This window comes from Castor canadensis, chromosome 9 (assembly GCF_047511655.1).
Source record: "Castor canadensis chromosome 9, mCasCan1.hap1v2, whole genome shotgun sequence".
In the NCBI taxonomy this organism is placed as follows: Eukaryota; Metazoa; Chordata; class Mammalia; order Rodentia; family Castoridae; genus Castor; species Castor canadensis.
Genome location: NC_133394.1, coordinates 120920451 through 120936107, shown reverse-complemented (window position 1 = coordinate 120936107; position 15657 = coordinate 120920451). Strand labels below are relative to the sequence as shown.

General features: G+C 39.8%; 1 long non-coding RNA gene and 1 other non-coding gene across 7 annotated transcripts in view; both read left to right on the top strand.

Annotated features, from left to right (window-relative positions):
* Positions 1-15657, top strand: part of LOC141410981 (uncharacterized) — a 178806-nt gene that overhangs the window by 113245 nt on the left and 49904 nt on the right. For 5 of the 6 annotated variants that reach the window (XR_012435815.1, XR_012435817.1, XR_012435818.1 and 2 more), the window contains 2 exons: positions 6940-7014; positions 7348-7434. This is a non-coding gene — a long non-coding RNA (uncharacterized lncRNA). The remainder of the gene's footprint in view (positions 1-6939; positions 7015-7347; positions 7435-15657) is intronic. The other variant, XR_012435819.1, reaches the window with a different exon arrangement.
* Positions 6249-6412, top strand: LOC141411047 (U1 spliceosomal RNA). Its single transcript, XR_012435905.1, has one exon. It is a non-coding gene; the product is annotated as a U1 spliceosomal RNA (small nuclear RNA).

Below are 15657 nucleotides of genomic sequence, written 5' to 3'. Positions count from 1 at the left end.
ACCTTCTGCAGTCTTTGTTTTCTTTCTTCAATGGTTTGTAGAGGTCATTTACATCCTTTATTACGTTTATTCCTGGGTATTTGATTTTTTTTGAGGCTATAATAAATGGAATTGTTTTCCTATATTCTTTCTCAATTTGTTCATTGTTGGTGTATGTAAAGGCTACTGATTTTTGAAAGTTGATTTTGTATCCTGCTACATTGCTGAAGCTGTTTATGGTGTCTAGGAGTTTTTGGGTGGTGTTCTTAGGTAAATTATAAGATCATGCCATCTGCAAATAGTAGTTTGACTGTTTCTTTACCTATATATATTCCTTTTATTTCTTCTTCTTGCCTAATTGCTCTGGCTAGGAATTCCAGAACTATGTTGAATAGGAGTGGGGATAGTGGGTACCCTTGTCTTGTTTCTGATTTTAGGGGAAATGGTTTCAGTTTTTCCCCATTAAGTATGATGTTGGGTTTAGGTTTGTTGTATATAGTCTTTATAATGTTGAGGTGTATTTCTTCTACTCCTAGTTTTCTTAGAGCTTTTATCATGAAATGGTGTTGAATCTTATCAAAGGTTTTTTCTGCATCTGTTGAGATGATCAAGTGGTTTTTGTTTTAGCTTCTGTTAATGTGGTTTATTACATTTATTGATTTGCATATGTTGAACCATCCCTGTGCCCCTAGGATGAAGCCGATTTAATCATGGTGAATGATCTTTCTGAGATGTTATTGGATTCAGTTTGCCATTATTTTATTGAGTATTTTTGCATCAATGTTCATTAAGGAGATTGGCCTGTAGTTCTCCTTTTTGGATGTGTCCTTGTCAGGTTTTGGAATGAGTGTAATACTGGTTTCATAGAATGATTAGGTAGTGTTCCTTCTCTTTCTTCATGAAAAAGTTTATGGAGTGTTGGTATTAGTTCTTCTCTAAAGGTCTGACAGAATTCAGCAGAGCATCTGTCAGGTCCTGGACTTTTCTTTTTTGGGAGACTCTTTATTGTTGCTTCAATTCCATTATGTGTTCTAGATCTGTTTACATGGTAAATATCCTCTTGGTTCAGTTTTAGATGGTCATAAATATCTAGAAATTTATCCATTTCTTCAAGATTTTCCAATTTATTGGAATATAGTTCCTTAAAGTTGTCTCTGATGATTCCCTGGATTTCCATGGTGTTTATTGTTATCTCCCCTTTTTCATATGTGATTTTATTAATTTGGGTCATTTCCCTCCTCATTTTAGTCAGATTTGCCAGGGGCTTGTCAATCTTGTTTATTTTTTCAAAGAACAAACTTTTTGTTTCATTGATTCCTTGTATTTTTTTTTTTTTTGGCCTCTATTTCATTAATCTCAGCCCTTACTTTTTAAATTTCACTCCTTCTAGTTGTTTTGGGTTCTGCTTGTTCTTGTTTTTCTAGAAGTTTGAGGTGTAGCATTAGGTCATTTATTTGAGATATTTCTGTCCTTTTAATATATGCACTCATGGCACTCATGTTCCTCTTAGGACTGCTTTTGCTCTGTCTCATAGGTTCTATAGGTTGTGTTTTTCATTTTTATTAAATTCCAGGAAACTTTTCATTTCCGCTCTTATTTATTCTATGACCCACTGATCATTGAGCAATGTGTTTTTCAGCCTTCAGTTGTTTGTGTATTCTCTGCTGTTGCTTTTGTTGTTGAGTTCTAGTTTTATTGCATTGTGATCAGATAGAATGCAGGGCATTATTTCTATTTTCTTGTATTTGTTGAGGCTTGCTTTGTGCCCTAAGACATGATCTATTTTGGAGAAAGTTCCATGGGCTGCTGAGAAGAATGTATGTTGTGCTGTTACTGTATGAAATATTCTGTAGACATCAGTTAAGTACATTTGATCTATGGTGTTATTTAGGTATAGGATTTCTTTATTGATATTTTGTCTGGATGACTTATCTGTTGGTGATAGAGGGGTATTAAAGTCTCCCATTACCAGTGTGTTGAAGTCTATATGTGCTTTTAAGTCCTTAAGTGTATGTTTGTTGAAATTTGGTGCATTGACATTGGGTGTGTATAAGTTGATAATTGTTATTTCTTTTTGATGTATTGACCCTTTTATTAGTATGAAGTGTCTTTCTCTGTCTCATTTGACCAATGTAAGTTTGAAGTCTACTTTGTCTGATATAAATATTGCTACTCCTGCCTGTTTTCAGGGGCCATTAACTTGGTAAATCTTCTTCCAGCCTTTCACCCTAACCAGTATTTATTTCTGTCAATAATGTGGGTCTCTTGTTTTGATTTTAAGTTTTAATTTTTTTCTTTTATTTATATGTGCATACAATGTTTGGGTCATTTCTCCCCCTTCCCCCTGCCCCCTCTCTTATCCTCCTGCCCCCTCCCTCTCCCCCCCTACCCCCTCGCTACCAGGCAGAAACTATTTTGCCATTACCTAATTTTGTTGAAGAGAGAGTATAAGCAATAATAGGAAGGACCAAGGGTTTTTGCTAGTTGAGATAAGGATAGCTATACAGGAAGTTGACTTGCATTGCTTTCCTGTGTATGTATGTTACCCTCTAAATTAATTCTGCTCGAACTAACATTTTCTCTAGTTCCTGGTTAATAATATGGGTCTCTTGTAAACAATATATTGTTGGATCTTCCTATTTAATCCAGTTTGCCAGACAGTGTCTTTTGACTGGGGAGTTGAGTCCACTGATATTCAGTGTTAATATTGATAGGTATGTAGTGATTCCTGTAATTTAGTTGTTTTTGTTGTTTAAGGATTTGATTGCATGCAGCTGAATCAATGCTACTCTCTGATTACTTGTCTTTTCTTCTCCTGTGGTTTAATGCTTCCTGTCCTCTTGTTGTTTTGTTTGCTTTAATTTTCTGTGTGCAGAATTCCTTGTAGAATCTTCTGTAGTGGTGGCTTGGTGGTCATATATTGTTTTAGTTTCTGTTTATTGTAGAAGACTTTTAGTGCTTTGTCAATTTTGAATGATAGTTTTGCTGGTAGAGTATCCTAAGACTGAAATTATTTTTATTCAGTGCCTGATATACCTCACTCCATGCACTTTTTGCTTTTAAGGTTTCTGTTGAGAAATCCTGTTATTTTGATGAGCTTACCTTTATATGTTATTTCTTTTTTTCTCTCTTACATCCTTCAATATTCTTTCTCTGTTCTCTGTGCTTGTTGTTTTAATGATAATATACTATGGAGAGGTTCTATTTTGGTCAAGTCTGTTTAGTGTCCTGGAGGCTTCCTGTACCTGAATGGGGAAAACTTTCTTGAGATTTAGGAAATTTTTTGTTATTATTTTATTGAATATATTATGTATCCCTTTGTCTTGCACCTCTTCTCCTTCTTCAATGCCCATGATTCTCAGGTTTGGTCTTTTGATGGAGTCACTGAGTTCTTGCATATTTGTTTCACAGCTCTTGAGTTGTTTGACTAAGATTTCTTTTTTTTCTTTAATTTCTATTTTATCTTTGAGCTCTGAGATTCTGTCTTCCACTTGTTCTAGTTTGCTGGAGTGGCATTCCATTGTGTTTTTTGTTTGACTAAAGGGATGTTTTATTTCCATGATATCTGTTTGATTCTTTTTTTCTAGGTTTTCCATATCTTTGTTCAACCCCTCTTTTATATTTTGTGTTGACTTCTTTAATTCATATCTCTCTATCTTTTTTTAATAGTGTCCTTTGTTTCACTTTGGTGTTTGTTGATGTCCTCTTTAAGTTCATTTATTTATTTATGTGTCTTCTCTTTATTTTCGGTGTCTTGAAATTTCTTGAGTGCATCTTGTACTTTCTGGTTAACCATGTCTACTATTTTTCCATGAGTTTCTCAGTGATTTCTTCCAAGATTTCCTCTTTGAGGGATTTTTTTTTTGTGGGTGTCATTGGCCTCATTAGTGATAGTTATCATTTTTTGTTGTGGTCAGGAGCTGTTATCCATTTTCTTCACTTCCCACCAAATCCTCTATTGAATTATTTTTTTGAGGAGTGTAGTTTCTATCCTTTCTTCTTCTCCTCCCCATTGCTGCACTTGGTGCTGTGCAACTATGTCCTTGATAAGCTAGTTGATGGTTTTAATTGCCTGTTTTCTTTCCCTTGATTTAATTTTTGTGTTGTGAGTGACTTGGTTGTTAGCTAGATTGATATGCTATTTCTGCTCCTGGCCTGGACATGTAAATTAGCAATAACAAATTCACAGGTTTGATGCCAGACCAGTTGTTTACATACTATATAGAAAAACCCATGGTGATAATACCTATGAACAGTGGTACGTGGGAGGATAGTGGTTATTAGGCTAGAGATAGAAACTTATGTAATTGGGAAAAGTGGCACTAAAAGGGTGGGCAGAAAAGGTGGGTGGGGTAAGAGGTATGGGGGCTGCTGTTTTTTGTGGCCCTTATGTGTGTTAGGGTGTATTTCCACTGTGGAGTAGAGGGTGCTTGTGCCAGGGATTGAAGGAGGCTGAGGGTGTGTACAGTTGGTACAGTAGACTAGTTAGGGGGTGGTGAATTTGTGGGAGGGAGGGGTAGTGTCACAGCCTGGGGAAGGATAGGAGGGAGAGGTGAAAATGGGGAGAGAGTGGATGAGAAAGGGCAGAAAGAGTAGTTGGGAGGGAGAGCGATGGATTGTAGCACAAGAAAAGGGGGGGAAGCAAAGGGGGTAAGAATAGGGGTAAGACAATAATGATGGTAAAGTTAATAACACAAAAAAAATCCCAACAACAGCTACAGCAACAAAAAGTTTAATCTGCTTGGTAAAAGTTCTGGAGTTACTCCTTTGGTGTCCAATCCTAGTATTGCCACTTGGTATTCTGAGCTTTGTGGGGAAGGGTGCTGCCCCTCTTGTTGGTCACCTAGGGGTAGAGATGGCTAGAAAGTTTTTCTTTCTTTTTTTTCCCCCCCACTTTCCTTGGTCTTATGGGCTGTCCGTTACAAGTGGGAGCTCTGATGTGGTTTCACCAGGTGTCTGGCTTGTGAGTAGTATTTGGTTCCATCTGTCCACAGGGCAAGTTATGATTGGGAGCTGAGGTAACTTATTGCCAGTTCATTCAAGGTGTTCAGAGCTGCTGTTGTTTTCACCAGGTGGCAGCTGTGTTGCCCTACAGCCACAACTCTGTCTTGTCAGCTGCTCCCTCAGCAAGGTGGGGCAATTCAGTTTTCAGTATCACCCTCAGTCCTACAAGACCAGCTCAGGGATCCACCACTGCCCCTTTTTGAGAGGTTGACTTGTCGCCCTACCCTCTCAGCCTTTGTTACTTTTCCTGTCTTTGTTCACTGAGAGTTCAGCTCCTTACCCCACCACCATTCTCCAGGGCAGGTTCAGCATTCCACCCCACCCCCGCTGTTGGGGTTGGATTACAATTCTGTCTTTATACATTTCAGTTTTGTTGTGGGGTGGGGGGAATTCAGTCTGCTCAGAGGCTGTACTGGATTGTGTTCCCCGGGGTGGGTGGTAGGGGAGTCATGCATACTGCGTGTTGCTCACCTGTTTGTTCTGCAGGTTTATGCAAGCAGCTTTGGAACTGGCCAGCAGACAGAAATGGTGTACCACTTTTCTCATCACAGCAGGGCATAAGGAGGCTTTCCACGGGTTAGGGATCCAAGATGTCACAGAGTTTGACTCTGATTGATGCTCTGTCTTCTGCTTATTGAGAGAGAAATATTAAAAAAAAAAAAAAAGAGAAAAATGGCCAGGGGGCTTTTTCCCCAGGGCAGACATGGGTTGGGATTTTCCTGGCTGTTAGGTGCAATTAAAAGCTGTTTAAAGGGTCAGTCCCTGAATTTTATGTGCACCTAATGTGATGGTGGTTATTATTTTGGCTAGAAGCAATCAGAATTACCCAAGTATAGCTCCCACATCTCAAGGTGCTTTCTGGAGTCATGGAGTTCAGGAATTCTGATTCCCTACCCCATCTGCCATCTTGCATCTCCTGGTTCCACTTTATACCTTCTTATAGTTAAAAGTGCTTTCAAGGACTCCAGTTTTTAAATATATTTCTGATGTACTGAACTTTAGATGTTACATTATTTCTCAGACACACCAGGAAAATATTCTGATAATTTTCTATGAAGGTCTATCCTGAAAAGCAAATAAAAATTTCCAAGCACTTTATGCAGTGCTTGACACCTTTAAGTGCTCATTAAATATTTGTAGATATAAGCAAGAAAACTGGGTATTATGAATCAGCATCACAACAACTAGGTAGAAGAGGCAGATCCAATTTTGCAGATCTTAAGTTTTATACTCTTTGGAGAGCCCAAGTTAAAAAAAGAATACACATACTCACCTGGCAGGGGAGATACCATGATCACGAAGGTGGTTTTCCCAGGGCGAGGCTTATCCATTGCACTCTGGATGTGCTGACCCCTGCGATTTCCCCAAATGTGGGAAACTCGACTGCATGATTTGTGGTAGTGGGGGACTGCGTTCACGCTCTCCCCTGCAGTAAAAATAAAAAAAATTTTTTTTAAATAAAAAAAGAATATAGAATCACATATATGTATGTATATAATTTACATATAAAATTGGGCATTTTAATTAGAAAGTGAATGTTTATTTAGAATGAGAAAATAAATTGCTACAGACTGTATTTTTCTAGCTTAATTGAAGTGCAATTGACAAATAAAAATTGAATATATTTATTGTGCACAACACAATGTGTGCATATATATTATCACAAACCAGCTAATTAACCTGTCCATCACCTCACAGTTATTTTTGTGTGTGTGTTGTGTATAACATTTAAAAGGACAACTGACAAAGTTTTTTTTCAAATTGTGTTTTGGTTTCAGAATGTTTCATTTTGTCATATTTTCAGTGATCTGCATAAAAATCCAAAATGAATATAAAGTTAAGGTATAGAAAGATGAATATAAATGCATTTTTTAGAAAACTATGATGTTGTTATCAAATTACTCATATTACATGTAGCGACTTATTGATCTTGTCACTGGGATTCTTGTTTTTCAGGCCATTTTGCTATATTGGTGGCAAATTTGCATTCCACTTCTGAAACTACTAGACTTCATTGGAACAAGACTCCAGGTACATTAAGACTTTATCCAATATGTATTGGGATGTATAAAACATGTGACTTCACATACAAGTGTACTCACTGCTGGTTTATTGCTATAGATTTGTATCCTAGAAACACAGGAATCCTATAAGTTCTATTTCTTGAGATTCCTGTCAAAAAATAAAAATATGTATGGTGTGCTTAGAATTGTATCAACTGCATTATTGGCATACAACTAAGAGAATGAAGTCCTGGCTTGACTAGGCATTGTTGAGAACTGAATCCTCTACTTAAATTAAACATATCTGATAATTTCACAGTCTAACTTTTGGCTCTCTATGGTTTAAATTTTTCCTCACTAGCCACAATCTACCAATTCTGGGTACCATTAAGAAATGTTCACAGAACAATTCTACCCCTGGCTCTCATCTTTGCTGTCCTGAAACTAGGTGAGTCAGCACAGTAAAAGATGGGAATGGGAAGAACTCAAGTAACTTTCTAATTTTAGGTAAACAGTGTATTTGCATGTTCTTAGACTTGGAGCCAAATACCAATGTTTGGTTTTCATAGTGTTGGCATAGATGCCTGTGCATGTTACAAACTGCTATGAGAAGTTCTCTTTCCCAGGCCTGCTCTAGTTAAAGGAACCTTCCAAAGAATTGGTATCTCATGTTCACACTAACTTGCACAGCAGTCAAAGGTATTCATTCTTTTTGGGGGAGGGGCAGTACTGGGGTTTGAACTCAGGGCCTCTTGCCTGCTAGGCAGGCATTCTACTGCCAGCACTCTGCCAGCAAGGTATTCATTCTTGTTTGAAGCTTATCCATAAAGGGAAGGTGGGGTTTAAATGGGCAACTTGGTGATGGAGGCAGACCCCACCAGGGACTATAGTTATGCTCTTGATGCGTATGTGTGCCAGAGAAGGAAACTGTTAGGAAGGCTTTCATACTAACATATTATGCCCTGGTGCTACCATGATGCTCTGAACCCTATAGCCTAGACTTGCTAAGCCTCTCCCTTCTGGGCTAGATGCCACTACTCATTCCATCCTAGACTTGGGTCCTGTTCCATCCAGAATGAACAGCCTGGACTTTATAATGACACTATTCTCCTGTCCAGGGATTCTGCTAGCTCACCCCAGCCACCAGGCCCACGCTGTGCAGATGGAGCCTGAGTTCTATGCTTTCTTGGACATTGAGAGCAAACAGTACCTTTTCTTCCCCTGATACAATACAAACCTATGACTGAGCTTGTTCCCCAATCCTGGGCACTGCTTTTCTTTTCATTGGATACTCAAGGTTGTAGTGTCCCTGGTGGTCAAGATAGAATGGGTTGTTATACTCTTCCTGGTCAATCTAGAACTGCCTTCCTCACATCCATGCTTGAGGCTAGGATCACACTTTACCTTCCTGAGCCCTGTCTCAGAGCTGGATCTCTGTTACTATGGTTCCCTGAGACCCACCCCCTCCTGCCCAGCTTTGGTTCTTTCTTCTTCATTGTTTGTCTTGTTGAAATGTGGTTCTCAGCTCTAGGCTTCTTTTCTTGGTGATACTGACCTGAAGATTTCTTGCAATGATGAGCTCAGTTATTGCATTTGGATCTCAGGTTGAAATTCTGTGCCACACATTCAACTCAGACCCTCAGGAAATGGCATTTTTCTTTCTTTCTAAAGGGGAGATTTCTAAAGCAAGTGATCAGGCTCTCAATGCCTCCAAGCCATCATTTACCAAATGTATTACCATGAGCATGACAGAAATACATTTTACATGGCAATTCAATACACACATGCACACACACATATATAACTGAAAAAAAATATTTACCACAATGTGCACAACTTTTGCAATCTGTAGAATTCATTGTGATAGTTGCTTCATAACTCTTTACAAGATCTGATTGAGACCCACTAACTCTCTGCAGGATCCCACCTTAGACAGAAAGCAGCTCTGAACACCTACACCTAGTTCTCTTTGTGAGCAATTGGGACTTCACCGAGATGACCACAGCTCTCGGGCCTGACCAGGTCCTCATTTGCTTCTTATCTGTGCGTTCCTGTGACTTACCTTCCCATCCTGCTAAGGGGCTAGTTATCCTGGAAAAGGACACAATAGATTCAGGAAGACTATTGCAAGGAAGATGATTCTCCTCTAAAAACACAAGTTTCTTCCTTCCTTGGCCTTTTCCTCATTTCTCTTTCCTAACTTTCCTATTGCTCTGCCTGTCTTCCAGAGGAGGGAAGCTTGTCACCGTACTGCATGTTGGTCTTCTCTCATGTCTTTCTCTCCTGCCTTGGGCATACTTGCTCTACCTCATGTAGCCAGTCATTTGTCCTTTAGAATCCTCTTTATCCACCACCACCTCCCTAGGAAGCCTTTCCTGACACCCCAAAGTCTGGATTAGGTCTCTCCTTGAGTGTCCCCCTGACACCATGGCTACTGTCTACCATAACATGTAGCTCACAGCTTTGAAACCAACTGTCAGCCCATTTAAGTTCCCAGTGCCTACAGCATTTTGATGAAAGGAAGTACATCTTTTATCTTTGTATTTCAGTGCCTGCTTCCCAGTAAATACACAATAGGTGTTTGTTGAATGAATAAATGAGATTTATTGACTTTTTTCCTCATCAAACTATTCTAGACCTTAGTGATCTCAAATCTTCATTATATTCTGCACAAACTGATTGAATATTGATCCCTTGCCATTGCTTCAAGTTTAAAAGAAAAAAAAACCTTTCGAAAATATGATGTGCAGTAGTAAAACAACAAAACAGATTCTATAAGTCATACATAAATAGCAGCCTCGTTATTTTGTAATCATCGTTCACAAATGACAATTTGCAATGACTAAGTTGCAGACAGACTTGAACACATGCTTCAAGAATCATAACTTTGTGTATTAATATAAAATTAATAGTTTGTGTTGAAAATGTTGGAAAGAAACAGGGTGTTCTCAAGAAAGTTTGAAAATACTTTTTTTTCTCTTGGTGCTGGGGTCGAATACAGGGCCTTTCACAGGCTAGGCAAGTGTTCTATTGATAAGCTACACCCCCAGACCAAAAATAATATTTGATTTCACTTCTGTTAAATCATTACTCAATTTGTTCCTGTATCTTAACCTTCAAGTTCTATTTCTTTTCCTTTCTTTGGGCAGTGCTGGGGTTTGAACTCAGGGTCTCATGCTTGCTAGGCAAGTGCTCTACACTTGAGTCATGCCCTAAGCCCTTCAAGTTCTATTGTCAGTGAAATCTGTACCTGTGTTCTCTGAGATACTATTCACATAAACTAATGTACTCAAGACTGTGCAATTTATTCAAGTCTACAAAAATTTATTGAATGCTTTCTAGTCTAATTGTGTCAGTAATGTGATTGAGTCATAGGAGTCAGGGTATTTATATACAATATTTTTGTTTCCTATTCATTCATTTCTTTATTCAACAAATATTGTATCGCTTTCACGTAAGTTCATAAGGCATCGCTCTAGCTACTACAGGAGGAACAAAAGATCAATATGTTCCTGACTTCATCGAAATTATAATTTTGTTAGACAAGGCACACAGCTGTAACATGTTTAACATCAACACTAAAGTTTAATAGCAGTGTAAGGCAATAATATAGGACAGATGCTATGATTAAGTCATACGCTCCCTGCTCTTTTCTGAATCCTGGGGTTCACCCTCACAGGAAGTTGGGGTGTGTTATAAAGAAAGAGATTTCAGACACAGGCTAGTATTAGGAACAGGGGCAAGTTGCTGGCCTTAGTGGCTGAATCTGTGTCTGCTCACAGAATTATGGGGAGCTAAGTGTAAACTCTCCATTTCCATTCCTGTCCTCCTTCTTTTCCTCATACTCTGAGGAGAAAGCACATCCTGTGTGGCCCTTCCTCTGCTTCCCTTCTGGGTAGGAAATGCTCACTGTGGGCTGAGGGTTAACAGTGTCATAGGCAAATGGAGTAACTCTGACAGTCCCTCACAAAGTGGACAGAGAGAACCAGCACCTGCCACTGCTGGACTTTGGGAAGAGGCCCAGAGAGACTTTTTTCCCCCTCTTGTCATTGAGACCAAGGCTAAAAACATAAGGAGTTAAATACAGATGTTAAACAAATGACGTTCCTGTAACTAGTTGCCAGCCACACCTTCTTGGGGCTTGCAGAGAGGTCATAGCACCAGCCCTGACATGGTCAACCACCAAGCACCCTCCCCAGAAGAGTCCATAAGAAGAAGGAAGGAGCCACCAGGCTTCTCAGCCTAAGCACATACTGTGGGTGATGACGATTCCACTCTTCTCTGTGGAAGGAGGAAAGGAGGAGGAGCTCAGTGTTTTCTATAGTTCCCAGGAAGGGAGGGAGGTTAGAGAAGGGACCAGGACAGAGAGTGGTCCTGGTGGCTGCTGGATTCAGCCAAATAATGCCTTAGAGAGAAGTCTAAAGGCATGGATTCCTGACTGGATAGGTGGAATAGTTAGCTAGCCAACAGCAGGCAGAATAGCTAGGGGGCCCCAGGAAAATTCCAAGGGAAGCAAGACCCAGTGACCCCAACTTTGCACACAAAGTTGCACAAAATGTTTCAAACTGCAGAGAAAAACATCCCATATTCTTGGAGACCTTCCCCTGACCTGAGGAGGTGGAAAAGGAGGAGTGAGGAAAGCCAAGACAGACCTAAATGGGAACTGCTGGTTGCCCTTGATGCTAATAGGGTGAGTGTGGCTCTCCAGTCTGCTCACCATGTTGGCATTCACCCAACATAGCACCCTTCATGTACCTAATTAGCATGTAAGTCAAGCCCCATCCAGTACTAGATCTATAAAAATCCATGGACCCTGCTACTTCACCATGGACCCTGCTACTTCGCCATCAGCCCACTGGGGATCCCTCCCTTCCTATGGGAGCTTTCATTCTTTCAAGTAATTCTGGTAATAAAATTTCCTACTTTTACACTCACTCTTTGTTGTCTGTCAAGTTCATTCTTTCATTGTTCAATTTCATGAGACAAAGAACCTGGGACACCAACACTCCCTCTAGCTAAATCATTGTAATATTTAAGCCACAAAGGTTGAGTGGAGGCTTTCTGTCTTGCACAGATCTTCTGTATCAGTAGGTCCTCACTCTGAGATGGTACTTAAGAGATGGAACATCACCCCAAGAAAACAACTTCCATCATCACCACGTAAAACAAGTGCAAATCAGGATGCGGTCCAAGACCCTCCTTACTGTCATGCCGCTCTCCAACTAGCAGAGAAAACTTTGAGGGAGGGACTGGAGATGTCTTGCAGCCACACGAAGCCACCATCCCGAGGCTCTCCCCAAACCTACACTGACAAAGGGCAAGAAGTGAGATTTAAAGTACCTTTGAGATAGCCTTGAAACTTGACTGGACTTTTGATAACCAAAAGTGACTGAAAGTGATAAAAGTCTGTCCAAGATGTAATTGAAGAACAGAAAGGAGATGTAATGCAGCTCGGTTGGAAGTAGTGGGAAAATGTGAAATGATTTAGTATTTTTTAATTAATTTTTTTGTTGGAACTGCGGTTTGAATATCAGGACTTCATGTTTGCAAAACAGGTGCTCTACTGCTTGAGCCACACCTCCAGTCCATTTTGCTTTGGCTATTATGGAAATGGGGTCTTTTGAACTATTCGCACAGGCTGGCCTCAGGCTGCGATCCTCCTGATCTCAGCCTCCCAAGTAGCTAGGATTACAGGGGTGAGCTACCAGCGGCTGTCATGATTTCATATTTATACCAGCACTGAGAGTCTTTAATAAACGCCATGTTGACCCAGGACACACATACGAGCATAGATACTGGTCTCCAGTGAATGTGTGTCTTGGACGTTGCTCAGGAGCAGAAACAGTGATAACCAAAGACCAGAGATGCTGGGCCTCACCACCCCATCCCATGGTCTTCTCTGAACATGACTCCCAGTCTTCCCACAACCTAACCAACGACAAGAAGCTAAAGTTTAGGAAAATGAGGCCTTAGATCAATTAAGTTAAGTTGAATTTAAAAGGACTCTTACAAAGCATCTGTAGCTAGAATGCTGTGTTCTCCTGGTCACCTTTTCAACTCCAATTTCTCCCCCCATAGGTTGGGGATGATAAAAGAACCTTCTTTGTGGAATTGTTTTGAAAATAAAATGAACTTAGATTTATAAAGCACCTAAGACAATCTCCATCTAGTAAGCATATTTTATAAGTAGAAAAAATATAAAGTAATAGAATTCTTCTTACCTGTAGAAATTTGTCAAAGTAAAAAATCATGCCTGTGACTTCTGATTATAAGGAGCTACTCTATCCTCCCAGTGTGCAAAGAGCTGAATAAATGGAAAAAGCAACAACTCTCCTTGGATCACTAGGGAAGTGAGGGCACAGGACCCAATTCTGCTTCCCAAATTGGAGAGGTAGGCAATCAGATACAGAGTGAGAACCACAACTTACTAAAGCAGAACATCACAAGTAGAGACCACCACAGGTCTCTACCTGGGTACTGGGTACATGAAGGTACATAATGAAAGGAAGAATATAAGACAATGAATAAAGGTAAAATTAAAACTTAAAAAAATTGTTAACTGATGCAACAGATTAACAGTTTGTTCAAAATAATAATTACAACATAATGAAACCCACTAAAATTATAAAAGGGTGGGAGAACAGAGAGTAAGAAATGATCAAAGAGGGTAAATATGATCAAAGTACATTATATGCATGTGTGAAATACCACAATGAAACTTCTTTGTACAAGTAATCTATAGTAATGAAAATTTGAGTGGCTGTGTTGTGGGAATCTCGAACACAGACACGGGACACCAAGGCTTTTCAGGAAGCAGTATTTATTAGTGTGCTGGCAGCAGCTCAGCAGATTCACATCCAAAGACTGAGTCCCGAGAACAAAGGGGTCTCACCTTATATACCCTTGCATGCAGATTACGGAAGCAAAAAGCAAGGTTTAACCCATAAATGGTTACATGTAACTCTATTGGCTACTTCACTCCCAGTACTAACCGACCTTCTTCATGTTTAGATTCCTTAAGTTTTATCTCCCTGCTATGCCATCCCCTTCCCCCTGCTAAATTATCAGAACACAGACTTCTTTGTTTCCTTTTTTTTTCTGGTCCTCCTCCCTGCTACATTATGCTCCCCTTTGATAATCAGACCCACCTAGGGTCAAAGAGCATCATTTTGATTTAGAAGTTTGTATTATTATTGCATAATTACATGGGCAGTTGTTTTTTCTCTGTAGTGGCCTCTATAATGGTCTTGATGGACCACAATACCAAGGGAACCAGGCAAGGTAACATCAAACATGCTCCTAAGACAAGACCCATCACCCTGATTTTTATTACAAATGTAGCCTATGTTGTTTTTAATCTGAGACCTTTAGTATCACTTACCGGCAACCTCACAAACCTGGGGAGTATATGAGCTGATGTAACACCTGAGCTGTTGGTGGGTGTATAACACAAAGTATGGCTGTGTGGAGGTCCCAACACAGCTCCCTTGTAACATTCAGCATACAGGGGAAACCTTGCAACGGCCAACCCAAAAGGTAAGAGTTTAGAGGAGAGCAGGGGTGCGTCCCATGATCGATCTTCCACTGTGAGTAGACCAGTCAGCTTCTGGAGTGACTAGAGCAGGGCTATTGTCCCATCGCAGTGAGGATAGACAAGATAACAACAAAAGGGCCCCTCTAATGGGGTTTTAATGGTTGGGCATTTTATTTTTTACCCAGACAGTATCTTTTTTTCTTAACTGAGTAGAATTACTATGGCAACAATATATTATCAGTATATAAGTCCAAGAAAACATGTTGTTTTAAAAAAGTTAACACCACCACATGTTTAGAACCAGTAAAAATAATCATTTTGTTTCTATTTAAGTAGAAGACCCTGTCTAAAAAATATGAGTTTGTGTCTGGAAGGGCTTTAATGCTAGCCACACATGTATAAGAACTATCTCTTTGATCCTCTCGACTTTGGTTGTTTTTGAGAGGTCTGGCAGGGGCAAACTTGGACAGTATTCCCCCCTTGCCTCCAAACTGCTTGTCTTTGAGCAGTCCTCTCTGAAGAGCTTCTCCCAGGACTAACCACGCCCGACCCTGCTTAGCTTCTGAGACCAGCTGAGATTGGGTCCATTCAGGGTGGTATGGCCATAGACCGAAGATCTTTCTTGATTGGTCATTTTCTTCCCTCATCATGAGGAGTTGTTCTTTTCTGGCTTTTGTTTGGTTGGTTGGCTTTGGTTCCACGATGGGGGAGAAGGGGAAGTAATGAGCAGATCAGGTGGGACTCAGTGCCAACTAGACCCTTTTGGCCAAATTTAAGCAACAAAGAGGCTTGAAGGAGTGGCTCTTAGGCACTGGGCTTTTAGACAAGGACAATACAAAACAAAATCCAACAAAAGCAGACATCTAAAAAGCTAACCTGGTTGACACATAAGTAGTTATTAGAGTCATTTTTTATGGACTTGATTATAAATGCCCCAGAAGGATTAGAACTATAATGACAAAAACCTTAAAAAGCCATGGTTAAAATTTTGATGGACAATTTAGCAACTAACAGAACAGTAATCAGTACCATTAACTTTTTGTTACTATGTTTATCTAAATTTTGTATTTTAGAAGGCTTGATATACTTGAAAAACATAAATATATTAGTATATAGGAACCAGTAACAGCATATATA